Source organism: Numida meleagris, chromosome Z (assembly GCF_002078875.1).
Source record: "Numida meleagris isolate 19003 breed g44 Domestic line chromosome Z, NumMel1.0, whole genome shotgun sequence".
Taxonomy (NCBI): Eukaryota; Metazoa; Chordata; class Aves; order Galliformes; family Numididae; genus Numida; species Numida meleagris.
The window spans coordinates 1,899,821-1,913,561 of NC_034438.1; the positions used below are offsets into that span (position 1 = coordinate 1,899,821).

General features: G+C 44.2%; 1 protein-coding gene and 1 long non-coding RNA gene across 9 annotated transcripts in view; one reads left to right on the top strand and one right to left on the bottom strand.

Annotated features, from left to right (window-relative positions):
* LOC110389457 lies at positions 3,429-10,458 on the bottom strand. 8 transcript variants are annotated; one of them, XR_002433236.1, is made up of 8 exons: positions 10,322-10,458; positions 9,696-9,900; positions 8,746-8,870; positions 8,401-8,464; positions 7,982-8,052; positions 7,296-7,331; positions 4,941-5,120; positions 3,429-4,503 (listed from the first exon to the last, which is right to left on the bottom strand). It is a non-coding gene; the product is annotated as an uncharacterized LOC110389457 (long non-coding RNA). The 8 variants fall into 8 exon arrangements; XR_002433232.1 differs by having other exon boundaries at positions 7,251-7,331; XR_002433234.1 differs by having other exon boundaries at positions 7,068-7,331.
* Positions 10,492-13,741, top strand: part of ST8SIA5 (ST8 alpha-N-acetyl-neuraminide alpha-2,8-sialyltransferase 5) — a 66,283-nt gene continuing 63,033 nt past the window's right edge. The window contains exon 1 of the mRNA XM_021379907.1: positions 10,492-10,610. The gene's annotated coding sequence lies outside the window, so the exon portion shown is untranslated. The remainder of the gene's footprint in view (positions 10,611-13,741) is intronic.

The following is a 13,741-nucleotide window of genomic DNA, read 5'->3' on the forward strand; positions in this document are numbered from 1 at the left end:
CCTGGAAAATGGTGCAAAGGTAGATGGTAAATTTTTAATATTTTCACTGGGGCTGGTAATAAACTTCATTTAAGACAAGGAAGCTTTGTGAAATAGCCATGACTTGGGTTTTATGATCCCCACTTTCCCCTTAACTGGGATGGAAGGGAAGGGGCTGTAAGTGGAGTTATTTTTTCTTTAGATTTCATGTTGTTCACAGATTTAACAGTCCTTACTGTGACTTCTTAATGTTTTTTGAGCTGGGGATGGGCAAGCTATCTATGCAAACCTTGCATTGTACAACCTCTCTGTGCTGCCGTGTCAGAGTGGGACACTTCCCCCACCACCAAAACCCCCAAACTATGCACAGTTGGGACACAGCTGAGTTTCTGATTTGCTAACTTTTAAGAGATGACAGAAACTTTTTCCATGCTTTAAAGTACCTAGTGTCTGTCTTAGCCATCACCGGCTCTGCCCTTAGATGTGCCAGTGAGGTGCATGCTTTCCATGGCACTTGTAAGGAGAGGGTGCATTGATGGCTTTCTCCAGTGCAGAATTGTTTTCTGGGATGTCGTACCCACAGCTTTGCCACTTTGGCAACTGCCGTGTTCTGCTTGGGCATACTGCAGTCTGGCTTGCCACTGTAAGTATTTCTTCTTGGAGCAAAACAGCTGTAGCTGCATATTGCTCCTACTGAACTCGAACTATGGAGGTTGCTCTGAAAGTAATGCTTCCTATTTATTTCCATGGAAATGACAACAGATACGAAGACATAGTAACGCTATTTGATAAGAGCATGTTCTCAGCTACAAAACACTTTTTCAACAGTCACTACCGTTAGCTCTGCATTTTCGCCAGTGATGAATGAGAGCCTGTAGGCCGTGCTCGTAGATGAATGTCAGTGGGTGCCATTTTTTTTTTTCCACATGGAGGAATTCAGTTCCACACCTTTGCTTCATACACACTTCCATGTCAGGTGCCATTCTGTCAGACTGCCCCTCTGCTGCCATCTCTCGCACGGTGACAAAATGGAATATTGGTGGGAAGGTTCAGCCTCTACTGCCATACCACCAACATCTGTCTCTGACTTCGTGGGCCGACGTGGTGAAACAGGAGGCATTACTTTCGGAGCAGCCGTCGTATGTTCAGGGCTGAATGATGCTTTGTCCCACCACAGAACTGCCATGACCAGAAGGCCACGTAATCAGATGGAAATAACCTCCTCTTCTGCTGTGCTGCCTTGTTCAGCGTGTGGGGCATGGCCCTGCACGCCTCTGGGGATAACGCGGGCAGTGCTGTACGGGGAAGAGGTTACAGACCAGGAAAATCATTTCCATATTGCTGGAATAATGGTATTGTCTGTATATGTTGACATAGCAACATTTCCAAGTGTTGTTTCTCTGTTGAGTAACTGTATTTGAGATTACTCTTTCCCTACTTCCAGCATTCATTTTTCCCTAATTCTGTTTCATGTTTTATTTCTTTCGTCAGATGTCTGGTGCTTTTTTGCTTTCCAGTACTGTTACAGTATTTGAACTAAGCATATGGATAAAAAATGTTGAAGCAGGATGTACTGTACCTCTTGTCTGCTCCGTACTCTCATCTTCAGTGCTGCACTGCTGTTTTTCATTGCCTTTTTTGTATCGTCTTTCACACCAATCCTCAGTTCACCTGTTGGTCTTAATATTGCATCCATTTTCTTCTCCTTTCCTTATCTGTTAATTTTTTGTATCTGTTAAGGATCAGTTTTTAGCATGATTTATTTCTAATAAAGCCACGCTGCTGATGAAATGTTTTCTAATGGCTTGCAGCTGGTCGGTGCTCTCTGCATCACAATTGCACAGTAATTGAGCTAGGAGTGGGGGGAGGCTCGAGAGCCCTTGTGAATAAACTGCTTAAAACTTACTGACCGTGCTGTTTGTGGTCTTAATTGCAAGGTGAAGTGTGAGATGTCTGAACTGGCTGTAGGGATGTAAACATGATGTAAATATCCCTGCAGGAGTGGTGGGTGGAGAAGGGACTGGGGGTCCCAGGGCGGAGCCATTCCAGCATGTCACACCAGGTGAAACAGACGTGACTGCAGCGAATGTACAAAGTTATCTGGAGGTGGAATGCCCTCCTTTAAGCCTTTGCACTTTGGTCTTTCGGCTACGGGTGAGAATTTGCACCATAAGGATCTCCAGGCAAAAACTGCAGTGATCAGAGACTCAGTGTGGGAAAGCCTGGCTGCTGGTGCTGGATCTCAAGTCAGCAGTAATGGGAAAGGAAAGAAAAAGGAAAGAGATAGTTCAGCAATAGAAAAGTTACGGCTCAGTGTGAAGTTCTGCATAGACAGAACCCTAAAAACACTGTCAGAACCTGAATAAGGCAGTGTTAGCAAACTGCTGCTTTCCAAACAACTATTTCGCGCAGGTAAAACTGAGACCATTTCTGCAAAACTGCAGAAGGACCTGGCGCGACCAAAAAACGGGCAACAGAATGGCATGTGAAAGACAACTTGCGTGATTAAAAAGTGTACAGGTAAACTACATTTAACATGTAATGAGGCCTGAACTGATCACTACCACTCTGTGTGAAATTCTAGCATTACAGTAAACAGTACAAGAGTGTTCCATGTCCAGAAGCAGTGAAAAAAAGAAGTCAGATGCTGTTATCTGTCAGGTAAGGCATAGAACAAAACATGACCAGTGAAAGCCTGCACCTTGAATGCTGAGTGCAGCTGGGGTTCCTTTCTTATTGCTGCAGCAGTTTCTGCACAACTTGGAAAAGGTTAAGGGAAGGGGAATACAGATGGGTCAAAGCCCTGAGCTGGCTTCCATGCAAAGGTGCATGCTAGGACCGGGAAGAGAAAGAGCAGCCGTGTATCAGGAGGGATACAGCTGAGGGCTAAAAATGAAACCACATCAACCCAGTGCATGAAGATCAATCATTCACGCTCATTTCTGATGCGAAGAAAGCATCAGCTGAAACTAAGCCAGACTGCAGAGACACAAAAGGAGGCAGAGAGGTGCTTCCTTTGCCATTTCCTCATCTTTACAGTGGTGTCCTTCAGTCCCATGAAGAGCTACTGCCTGTGAACTGGCACTTTGCTGCAGTTCTGGCAAAGAACCAGAGAGGCAAGTTTTCAGAAAACAGAAGTTAATGTGCTGTGCAAACTGAGACTGGGGCCCAATTAATACACATCTACCGAGGCTAAGCTTAAACTTTTTTCTTCCATGTTTGGGAAAAGGGCCTCTTTATGAAATTGGCTTAAGCTCTACAGAAGCCTAGGGAAGGGGAAAAAAAAAAAACAAAAATACTCAACGTCCAGCCCAACAAATACACGTATAAATTGTTCTTTAAACAAGCTAAATTGCCAGCCTAAACTTTAAGCAGCTCTTATTTTGTTACTCATTATTTTAGCAGTTACCAAAAATGTGCTATAGGAAAGAAACTCAGAATAAAACACAAAATTTCTTACAGTTTTACTGTGTGAGAAGATCCAAGCACGCCTCATGAAACGAAAACTTCCTGTCATGACATTACAGAATACTCTTGAACATTTTTAGAATTGGGAGGAAGGAAGAAGGGACACACAAATTAAAAACAAGACCAGAGGAAGGGCTCTGTACCACACTGAAAAGGTGATTTGGTGGTAATGCAAGAAGGGCCAGGTATTGCTCTAAAGGCAGCCTTAAGACTGGTGAGGACATGGAAAGCCATCTAGACTGTTCAGGCCCGTTCTCCATCCTTCTTCTACAAATTCAAACAAATACCAAATTGCATGCTGCCACGGTAGACAAATTCTTTCATCCAACTTGCTTCAGAGGAAGACCTTGATTCAAAACGATGGGTACAGAACCAGTTCAGCACTGGAGTTTTAATTTGCAGATGCCACACGTTCTCTTGGCACCCTCTGCTGGCAGGAAAGGCCAACTGAGTCGGCGGCCAGAAAAAGTCAACAACTTCAAAGAATGATCTGAAGATGGGAAGAGACAACGGGGAGAAACTTGGAGCTGATAAAATCGGAATTCTTAACTCCCTTTTATCCTGCAGTGGTCTTTTTTTGGTTGTATGTCAGTAACAAAAAAAGCGTTATCCCTTGTGTTCTCCTCACACAGGGTTCACTTGGTTGCACAGGTCTGTTCTACTAGCTCTAACAAAAGGAACAACTTTTCCAGCAGCACATCTATGGTTGCCATCATTGTTCTAGTTAGTTTTCCTGTTTGCTGCATCTTCTTCAAAGCTACATACTAATTCTGAGCTCTTTCATTAATATAATGAAGAATTCGTATTACTATTTATCCAGTTGTCTTCCTTTGAAAAGTTTCAAGTTGTTTTAAGGAAGTTCTTCCAAGGAAACCAACAACACCAGATTTTATATCTTTAATATCTAGTCATATTCCATATGCTGCAGTCCACAAAAATTCCTGAATACTTTAATTGGAGTAAAGCATGATCTTCTTCCAGATCCTTAAGACAAACTTCAAGATGCAGCTTGCCAGCTCCAGCAATTACATGTGCACCAGACTCTTCAGTAACACACTAGAAGAGGAAATATTAGGGTGCCAATATTTTAAGAATTAATTAGTATTAACACAAACACACTGACTAAACCAGAAAATGTTAAATCCCCAAACTGCTCAACCCCAATTATTCAAAAATGTAACAAATTATCATCTCTACATTGTTTCCAGGAGTGTTCCACAGCCAATCTCCTCATCAACATAACGGTTGATCTCCTCATTGATCAAAACATGGCAGATATAGCACAATGAAACTATGCAGGAAATTATGCTGTAAAGTGAAAAATATTTAATTAACATTGAAACTTCATGGGGAATTCAGGGTAGTCAGCTGAACTTCCTGCTTTAACTGAGATGCTACAACTTACACAAACCTTCCATTACCTTTTTTTTTTCCCCAAAAAAGAAAGAAAATAAAATACACTGTGGTCTTTCTAATTAGAAGGTCTTGCTTACCTGAAACACTGTGAACCACAACAAGGGCACCATCAGTGAACGGAGAGCTGCTGAACCTTCAAAGGAGAAACCAACATGTCCAGGGGAGTCAATCAGGCTAATCAGAAACCCCGAGCCATCTCTACACTGCCTGGCGAAGGCCAAGTCACTACCTCAGAGTTCATACACATAGAAATTACCCTGTAAAAGAAGAGAATTCATTTTATTAACTCACTTTTTTCAGTAATCCCATGATTTTAAAATTTGCAGTGGTTATGCACATATACCTGCTCTGTTACAGAGTCAATATTTCTTGATGCACTTAAATGACAAAAAACACGAGAAGATTTCAGTATTTCAATTCTGAAGTTCATAAGATCTAAAAATCTGCTTTGGGTGCATTTGGATGTTTATTCAAAATATAAAATATTATTCAAAAAAATACTAAAATGTAATCACAGCATGATGTCACTGTCAGACACTTGAAGAATCATGCTTCAGATGACTTTACAACTTAGCAGCTTTGCAGTTACACACACCATACACAGAGGTAATACTAAAAGACAGAGGAAAACAACACACACAAGAGACCAGCAAACTCTTAAATAGACTTGATGGTGATACATCTTTCTTGTTCTAATGCTGGACTTCCTGTCTGTGGTTGTCTGGATGTGGTCTACTGTGAAATTCAGGTGGATGGGGAGGAAAAACAATATCCTAGTTTCCTTTTACAGTAAGTTCATGGCATTTAAACTTATAATATTTGATTTCATATTCACAGTCTAAAGAAGGAGTGACGTTGTTCACAGTGTTAAGCTTAGTATTATAAATAGCTGTTCACAATTTTTATGACATGATTTTCTAAGGATGAAGAACCGAGGTAATGCTTAAAATATAGCTCAGGTTTAGTATCACAAAACGACAACTGCCACAAAAGTGGAGAATTCACCTCAAGAGGCAGACCAGCTCACCTCTGCGAAGTGTTACAGAGGGGTCAGCACGTACAACTGCAAAATATCTGACCCTGGTAATTATCAGGTATTAAACACATGACAACTAATCAAATCTTACTAATCTGGACTTGTCTCATTTTGCATTGAGTCACCTGTAGGTCACTGGACTGCAGTCCAGGTGGTTATTCTTGCAAATCCTTTTAGTGCAAGAAGTGCTATATGGGGACATAGAAAAGGGCAAAAGTGGGAGGAAAAAATGATAGGGAATGTTAAACTACACCAAAATCACACACCCCATTGTGCGATTTACACATCACTTGTTTATAATAGTTGTTCATATGGAGAAAAACACCAGAACAATTAAAAAGGTTGCACACCTGTGCCTAAATTGCAACTAACACAGAAATAAAGTAACACAAATTTCTATCACTGCACCAACATGTTTCCAACACAGTCTGGGTCTTAACGCTGCATCTGAACACTGGGAGCTTGGTAGGACTAAGGCTCCATCTGCAGCTCACACCCTCTTCACAGATCTGTTTGCTGCCTCCCTGCCACTACAATCAGGGATGTTAACCAGGAATCAAGCAAGGCCATTAAGACTGATGCAAAATCTTGGTTTTATAACCAAGGTCTTTGAGATAAGAGTCTGCTGGGGGAAATGTTTCTTGGCCCGTAGCACAAGACCGAAGGAGCAGGCTTCTAGAGGATCAGTCAAGGAAGAGAATGCCATTAGGAGAACTAAGCTAAGCTGAGGGGCAGTGCGGCACCATCTGAGGGTGACAAGGTTAGTATGAGCATCTGTGCCACTCCAGGGAGCGCTGTGGGTTCAAAAGGACACCTGAAATGCTAGCATATGAACTGGAAGCTACAGTCCTTCCCCAGAGCTATTATATCATTGCTACTAGTGAGATGTGGTGAGCCCAGACCCAGGATTGCAGTGCTGGAATGGAGGGCTATTCTTACAGTTTGAGACAGGATGGTACCTGTTGTCTTAAAGCCCTATTATACCACAACAGCAGTGCAACACTGCTCAAGGAGGTTTGGAAGCAGGACTCAGCAAGTGACCTCTGAACTTCTCAGAGCAAGACAATCCCAAAAACATAGTCAGAATTTTATTTCAAGCTTTCTACTGTTTTGCTCAACTACAAGACTGCACTCCCTCCCATAAATGAAGTTCCAGTATCTTAGTTACCATTGCATTAATACTTTCTGCCAGGAACAACACAGCACTCCTGGCTGTGAAGCTTTCAGCAAGGAGGAAGCCACACTTCAAAGAACTGTGCAAAATCACTCATCTTGCTCCTGCGAGCACCAGGCCTTTCCTTCCCAGCAGCTTCCATGCACTGAAGAATTAAGGTCCCAGTTGGATTCTTACCTCCAAGGTGTTGCGGGATGTGGGCTCGGGATAATGATGCCTTACCTAAAGCCCCAGGAGCACGACTATTGCCAGTAACATCTGCAACAGAGCAGTAAAGTCCATTTTCAGCAGAGGATGGGATCTCCTTAGCTACAACCCCAAGGTGTGAGACAGCTTCTACAGAAACCTGAAGTAATTGAAAGCCTTCCCCAATAAAGATAGAAAATTAAAAAAAAAAAAAAAGAAATACTCCTAACCCAGACACTATAATGTTGCTTCAATGTCAGTCATTGCTGGCTGGAAAGCAATCGCTTTGTTAAAGTGACCCTGACCTTTTTTCTTTCTTTGCATTTGGACAACCATTTAATTTACCAACTAATTAGGATTGCATAGATTAATTATTATTAAAGTCAATATCAAATTCACCTGAAAAAAATCTACAAGTTTTACCGGTAATTATATTTCATTCATTTTTTTTTTCTAGGTCATTGATGAAATCATTAAATATAATTACAACACAACAAACTTGTTCTAGGTGATCGTTCCCTTTGCCTGATTAATTCATCAGCAATTATTGCTTTGAAGTTAGAAGGCACTCACAAGCCATCCTCAGTAAAGTAAAAGCTAACAAGGAGCCAGGATTGTCAGAATCGCTAGGATAATGCAAAAAATTCTGACCCAGATGTCTTTGCTGAGGGAGACTCTCACTGAAAGACATTCAGAAATCTTCTACAGGATTTATTTCTTACTGCAATCATGGTGTGTCGCTCAGTTTTTCTGGGATTATGCCATCATTCTTCAGTGCTTTACTCACTACGTCCTAGATAAATACAACTGTGTTCAGTTGTACAGCCCAGCACACCAGGTTACTGTTAGTAGATTTAAGAGCATAACACTGCTGTCTGACTTTGCATTCACTTTGCTCTATCACAGCACATTGTTCTTGTTAATACAAGTAGGTAACCTATTCTTAACTTTCTACTAATTAACTTGTTAATAAAATAAAGTATATTACAAAAGATAAAGTACTCAATTCCGGCATTAATATTTGTGTCTTGCTAGGCCTTCCCAGAGAAATTCCAGGAATATGTTTTAGTAAATAAGTACGACCCACTTCCAAACATTTTATTTACCACTTCATTTACCGAAATGCCAAAGCAGAATTTACCATTTACACTGCTCTGCAGTAGGAAGAGATCCTGGCATCACACCAACTTCTGTTGCAAAGACAACTGAAAACAAAAAGCCGGATTAAAAATTAATAATCATTTTAATTTAAGATGTTTTTCATTACAGAGCTGGTACAGAGCTTTGTATGTGTTCACTAGAGAGCAACTAAATTGAAATTATCTTTCTATGATTGCCGCATGAGGAGCTGAGGTCTTCTGTGAACAACAGGGAGGAAAAATGGAGAAGAAAGCATTATGTACAGAAGAGAGAAACAACAGTTTCATTACAAGCAGAACACTACAGATGGACAACAGCCCTTCCCCTGTTGACTACAGCAACTCACACTGCAGCTCATCCCTGGTTATCACTAACATCTCCAGTCTTCCTCTTCTGCAGGGCATTTCTTACAGCGGTTCACATTCTTATGATAACGACCCATGATGTAGCTTCAGTTCAGAAATACATTTTCTAAAAGCAAAGAAAAATGAAACATGTTCTGAAGCTAACAAAGGTGACTACACTGCTTCAGCAAAACATGGTAGCAAACGCACAAGAGATCAGAAGAATAAAAGAAAGAGGTTCCAATAGCACTAATTAATCATCAAGAAATGCAAAGATGTACGTGTATCAGCTTATCACAGAAACACGCTAGTAAATTCTGATGCACTGGAATAAAAAAAGATTCAGAGCAGGTGAAACATGTTACCAGAACGGCTGTTACTGAAATAATGGGACAGGCTTGCTAAGGGGAAAAAATAACAAACATGTACACAGAATCATAGAACCACTGACGTTGGAAAACACCTCCAAGATCACCAAGTCCAGCCACTGACCTGACTGACCGAGTCCCATCATTTCAGCTGGGGCTGATACTCTTTAATATCTTCATCAGTGATATCAACAATGGGGTCAACTGCACCCTCAGCAATTTTGCAGATGACATTGAGCTATGGGGTGTGCTTGACACACGAGAGTGATGGAATGCCATCCAGAGAGACCTAGACAGGCTTGAGCAGTGCAGTCAGGTGAACCTCAGGAGGTTCAACAAATCCAAATGCAAGACCTTGCACTTGGGTCAAGGCAACTCCCACTATCGATACAAGGTGGGGGATGAAAGGATCGAGTGCTGCCCTGCCAAAAAAGACCTGGGGGTAACAGTGGATGGGAAGCTGGACATGAATGTGCCCTCGCAGCCCAGAAAGCCAACTGTATCCTGTGCTGCCTCAAAAGAATTGTGGCCAGCAGGGGAAGGGAGGTGATCCTGCCCCTCTGCTCTGTGCTGAGAGATCTCACCTGGAGCACTGCGTACAGACATGGAGTCCTCAGTACAGGAGAGACACGGAGCTGCTGGAGTGCATCCAGAGCAGGGCCACAAAAAGGATCCAAGGGATAGAACACCTCTCCTATGAAGACAGGCTGAGAGAGCTGGGGCTGTGCAGCCTGCAGAAGAGAAGGCTCCGAGGTGACCTGACAGCGGCCTTCGCTGTGTAAAGGGGAGCTACAGGAAAGAAGGGGACAGACTCTTTAGCAGGGTCTGTGGTGACAGAACAAGGGGAAATGGTTTCAAGCTTAAAGAGGGAAGATTTTGGTTAGATATACGGACAAATCCTTCACAGTGAGGATGGTGAGGCACTGGGACAGGTTGCCCAGCCGTGTGGTGGATGCCCCGTCCCTGCAGACTTTCAGGGCCAGGCTGCATCAGGCCCTGGGCAACCTGATGGAGCTGCCGTGTCCCTGTGCATTTCAGGGGACTAGGACTACATGGCCTTCAGAACTCCCTTCAAACTCTAAGGATTCTGTGATTCTATATTCACACACACGTGCAGCCTTCTGCCAGCCCTTCTAAGCAATGCGTTCAGCTCCAGTATTTATGATGGGCAGTACTTTTAAGGGCAAGGGGAAAAATAACAGAAACGCACCTCTTTCCAAAACACTGATTTCCTCACAGGAAGCGCTGAACACAGCAGCACCCCCCTCCCCCTAACCCCGCACCTCTGTTGTGTCAACAGAGCTCACAGGATAAAACAAAATCCGCTCAGCGCTGCCCAGCCCGCGGCTTCCACTCAGCACCGCCTCCCGCTGCTCGCTCAACCCGGGCGCTGCGGGAGAACGGGGCGCTCACACAGCGCCCTGCCGCCTCCAAGATGGCGGCCGCGCCTCCGCCCTCAGCTCGAGCGCGGGAAGGTCCGCGCCGCCTCAGCGCTGCGGGTAGGTGGGGGGGGTGGGAGGCGGGAACTCGCCATGGCGGCAGGCGAGGACAGGGTCCCCTCTGCTCGCGGTGTCTGAGGGGACGGCGGCCCCGAGGCACGCGGGGCGGGGCTGAAGGCGCCCGCGTTAACCAATAGCCCCGTGGCTGTGAGCCGGAGAGCGCTCGGTGCTGTTCCCGCTCGCTTATCTTCTCACAGCTCTGATGGGACGTTAGGTGGAGCCCTGTGCTCGCATAGCGATCGGGCGAGGGGGAGTGGCTTTAAACGAAAAGAGGGAAACTTAGGTCAAGGATCTGGAAGAAATTCTTTACCCGGGGGGCAGTGAGACCCTGGCACTGCCTCCCAGAGCTGTGGTGCCCCATCCCTGGAGGTACCCGAAGCCATGGATGGGCCCTGGGCAGCCTGAGCTCAGGGGGGGACGGCTGGGCTCTTCCAACGCAGCCCGCTGTGCTCTGATATAAAGCACCGTCTGTCGTCAGGCATGGAGAAGTGCTGAGCTGTTCTTCCTGCAGCGCTTCTGCACGAGGAGTGCTTGCAGGATTTTGCTCGGTTAGATGCGGTTTAATGCAAGCAGATGGATGTAAGATACCAAAATAACAGCAGAAAGCACTCAGGAAGGAGCAGAAAGTGGGAATGTGATTAGGAAGTTCTGGCCTGCTGCAGCAGGAGCTTGGAACGGCAGGTTGCCTCAGAGGCATCGCTCGCTTCTTCAAAGAGCAGTATTAAGAAAAGGGGGGCTGCAGGAGAAAACAGGCTGTTCAGCAGGGTTTGTGATGCTATGACAGGGGAAAGTGGTTTCAAATTAAAAGGGGAGATTTAGACTAGATGTAAGAAAGAAGTTAAGTGCAGTAAAGGCAATGAGGCGCTGGCACAGGCTGCCCAGGGAGGTGGTGATGCCTGGTCCCTGCAGTCACCCAGGGTCAGGGGACAGGGCTCTGAGCGCTGATGGAGCTGCGGGTGCCCCTGTGCACTGCAGGGAGTGGGACCTGGCGGCCTTTGAGGGTCCCTTCCCACTCAAACCATTCTGTGGTTCAATGACTAGTTGCCAGTGCTCCTCAGAGCAGTGCTGTAGCAGAGGAAAAACTTGGTCTGAGATCTCCAGGCTGAATGTAGTAAGCGTGATGCTTTTTCTGCCTTGTCATTAGCTGTATTGGAAACAAAATATTGTCTGGCCCACGTCCCTGCCTTATGCAAGAAGAAAGCGGCTGAGAGACTCATAACTATCTCATTCTGTGAAGACGAAATATTCTCCACATAGCTGTGGTGGCAAACTTTCTCTACCCAAAGATCCATTCCTCTCAGTGCACTTTGTGTGACCTGTGAAGCTGACACCAAACAGATGCCCTTAACCCACCTGACTCTGGAACAGCAGTGGGAGGAACAGTTACTTTGTTCTGCAGAATTGGGGAATGCTGGTATGGAATGCCTTAGGCAGACAGATTCTGATCTTCGTGTGCTTCTCTGCTGTCTGAAGATCTGACTGCTGATTACAAAACAGGCTTTTCTTGTGCTTGCATGCACACACACATGAGATTTTAGAACCGTTTTGCACGGCTGGTGCACACCCACGATCCCATCAATGTAATTTACATTAACTTTTTTTTTTTTCCCCACATTTGAATTTATGCCAGTCTGTGCAGGGAAACAAACCTTTTGTAAATGGTGAATAGTTTCCAAGTTAACAGACTCCCTGTTAAAAAAAAAAAAAAAAAAAAAAAAAAAACCCTGGGCGTTTGCTGTGAGCTTCTTGTGCTTTACAAGACCTCCACTCCATTTAGAAAATACAGCTCTTAAACAAAGCATCTTCCACCCTGTGTGCTTCCTGCAAGATTCCTTCTACAGGTGCTAATGGCTCCTGTTCCTGTTTGTTTATCTGTCTGTCTTTCTGTCTATCTGCCTATCTAAACCAGGAGCACAACCTTCTTTCCTACTTTTGGAACAACTGCTGTCTTCTTTCTCTCCTCCACAGTGTCACCCTCACCTGTGGATGTGGTCAATGCTGTACTAATTCTTTCCTGGTTATATCACTAAGATTAATTGATGGGGTCTGTTAAATTGTACATGAAGATTAAAAAGTCATGCCTGTAGCCATAGCTCAGTACGAGGGCTGTGTGCCATTCACATGCGTGATTCAACATTTTTGTACTTGCCTGCTGATACTTTGGTCTAGATTCTGCTTTCTGTTTCATTCACATAGACGTGTCCTGCTTTGTAGTTCACAGAACAGTTGGGGTTTCCATGAGTGTAACAGAGCCAAATGGTCTCATGATGTACACGAATCAATTTTGACAACGTTCAGTGGTGTGGAGGATGGGGTTGTCAAAGGCTGTTGGTTCAGGGACTAATGCGTTGGCAGGACTTGCTCTGGCCATGCACAAGGCAGCTCAGAAGCCAGGCAGCCTATTTGTTCTGGTTTTGAGTTAATGATATGTCTCTTTTCTCAGGGAGCAGGTTAGCTCAGGGGTGGCACTTCATTACCACCTCTGTATAGCTTCCATGCCTGTTTTGGCATGGATCTTGAGAGTTCCAGGTGTGTCTGAGGAGCTCAAGTTTGCCTTCACCTGTGTATGTGTAGAATTTTCCCTAGAACAGTTCAAATTCACTACCAACTCTTGGGATTTCCTGAGCTGTCACTGCTTTTAAAACTAAGTTTCATTAATTTGTTGCTGTCGGTTTTTTTGCACTTTGTACCCTCTGATCTCTGCAGCCTCTGTTTCTGAAGCTTTGACCATCCCACAAAACTCAATTTCACACCAAAATTCAGACAATGAAGGGCCATAATGTTATATATAAGGTGCAGCTCTGACTTCTGTTTTCCTCATATGCTCTTACTTAACAGAATGCAGATCTTTTAAAACTCTTCACCAGAAAGATGAAGAGTTTCATTTGCTATTTTATAAAATTTCGCCTTGGCTGTAGTCAAGTAATGCTTCAGATTTTGCCTGCTCTTCAGAAATGCCTGAGTCCATCTTGTTGGAAATATCCAAATAATTGATCAGGACGGTATCTCTGATAAAAGCAGATTTTATTCGCAATTGCAATGGCGGGCGTCCTGCAAGCAGGCGCGCCGCAGAAAGCAGTGTTACATCTTTTATGCCCTATTACCCGACGCTTATCTTTTCCTCCCCTGGT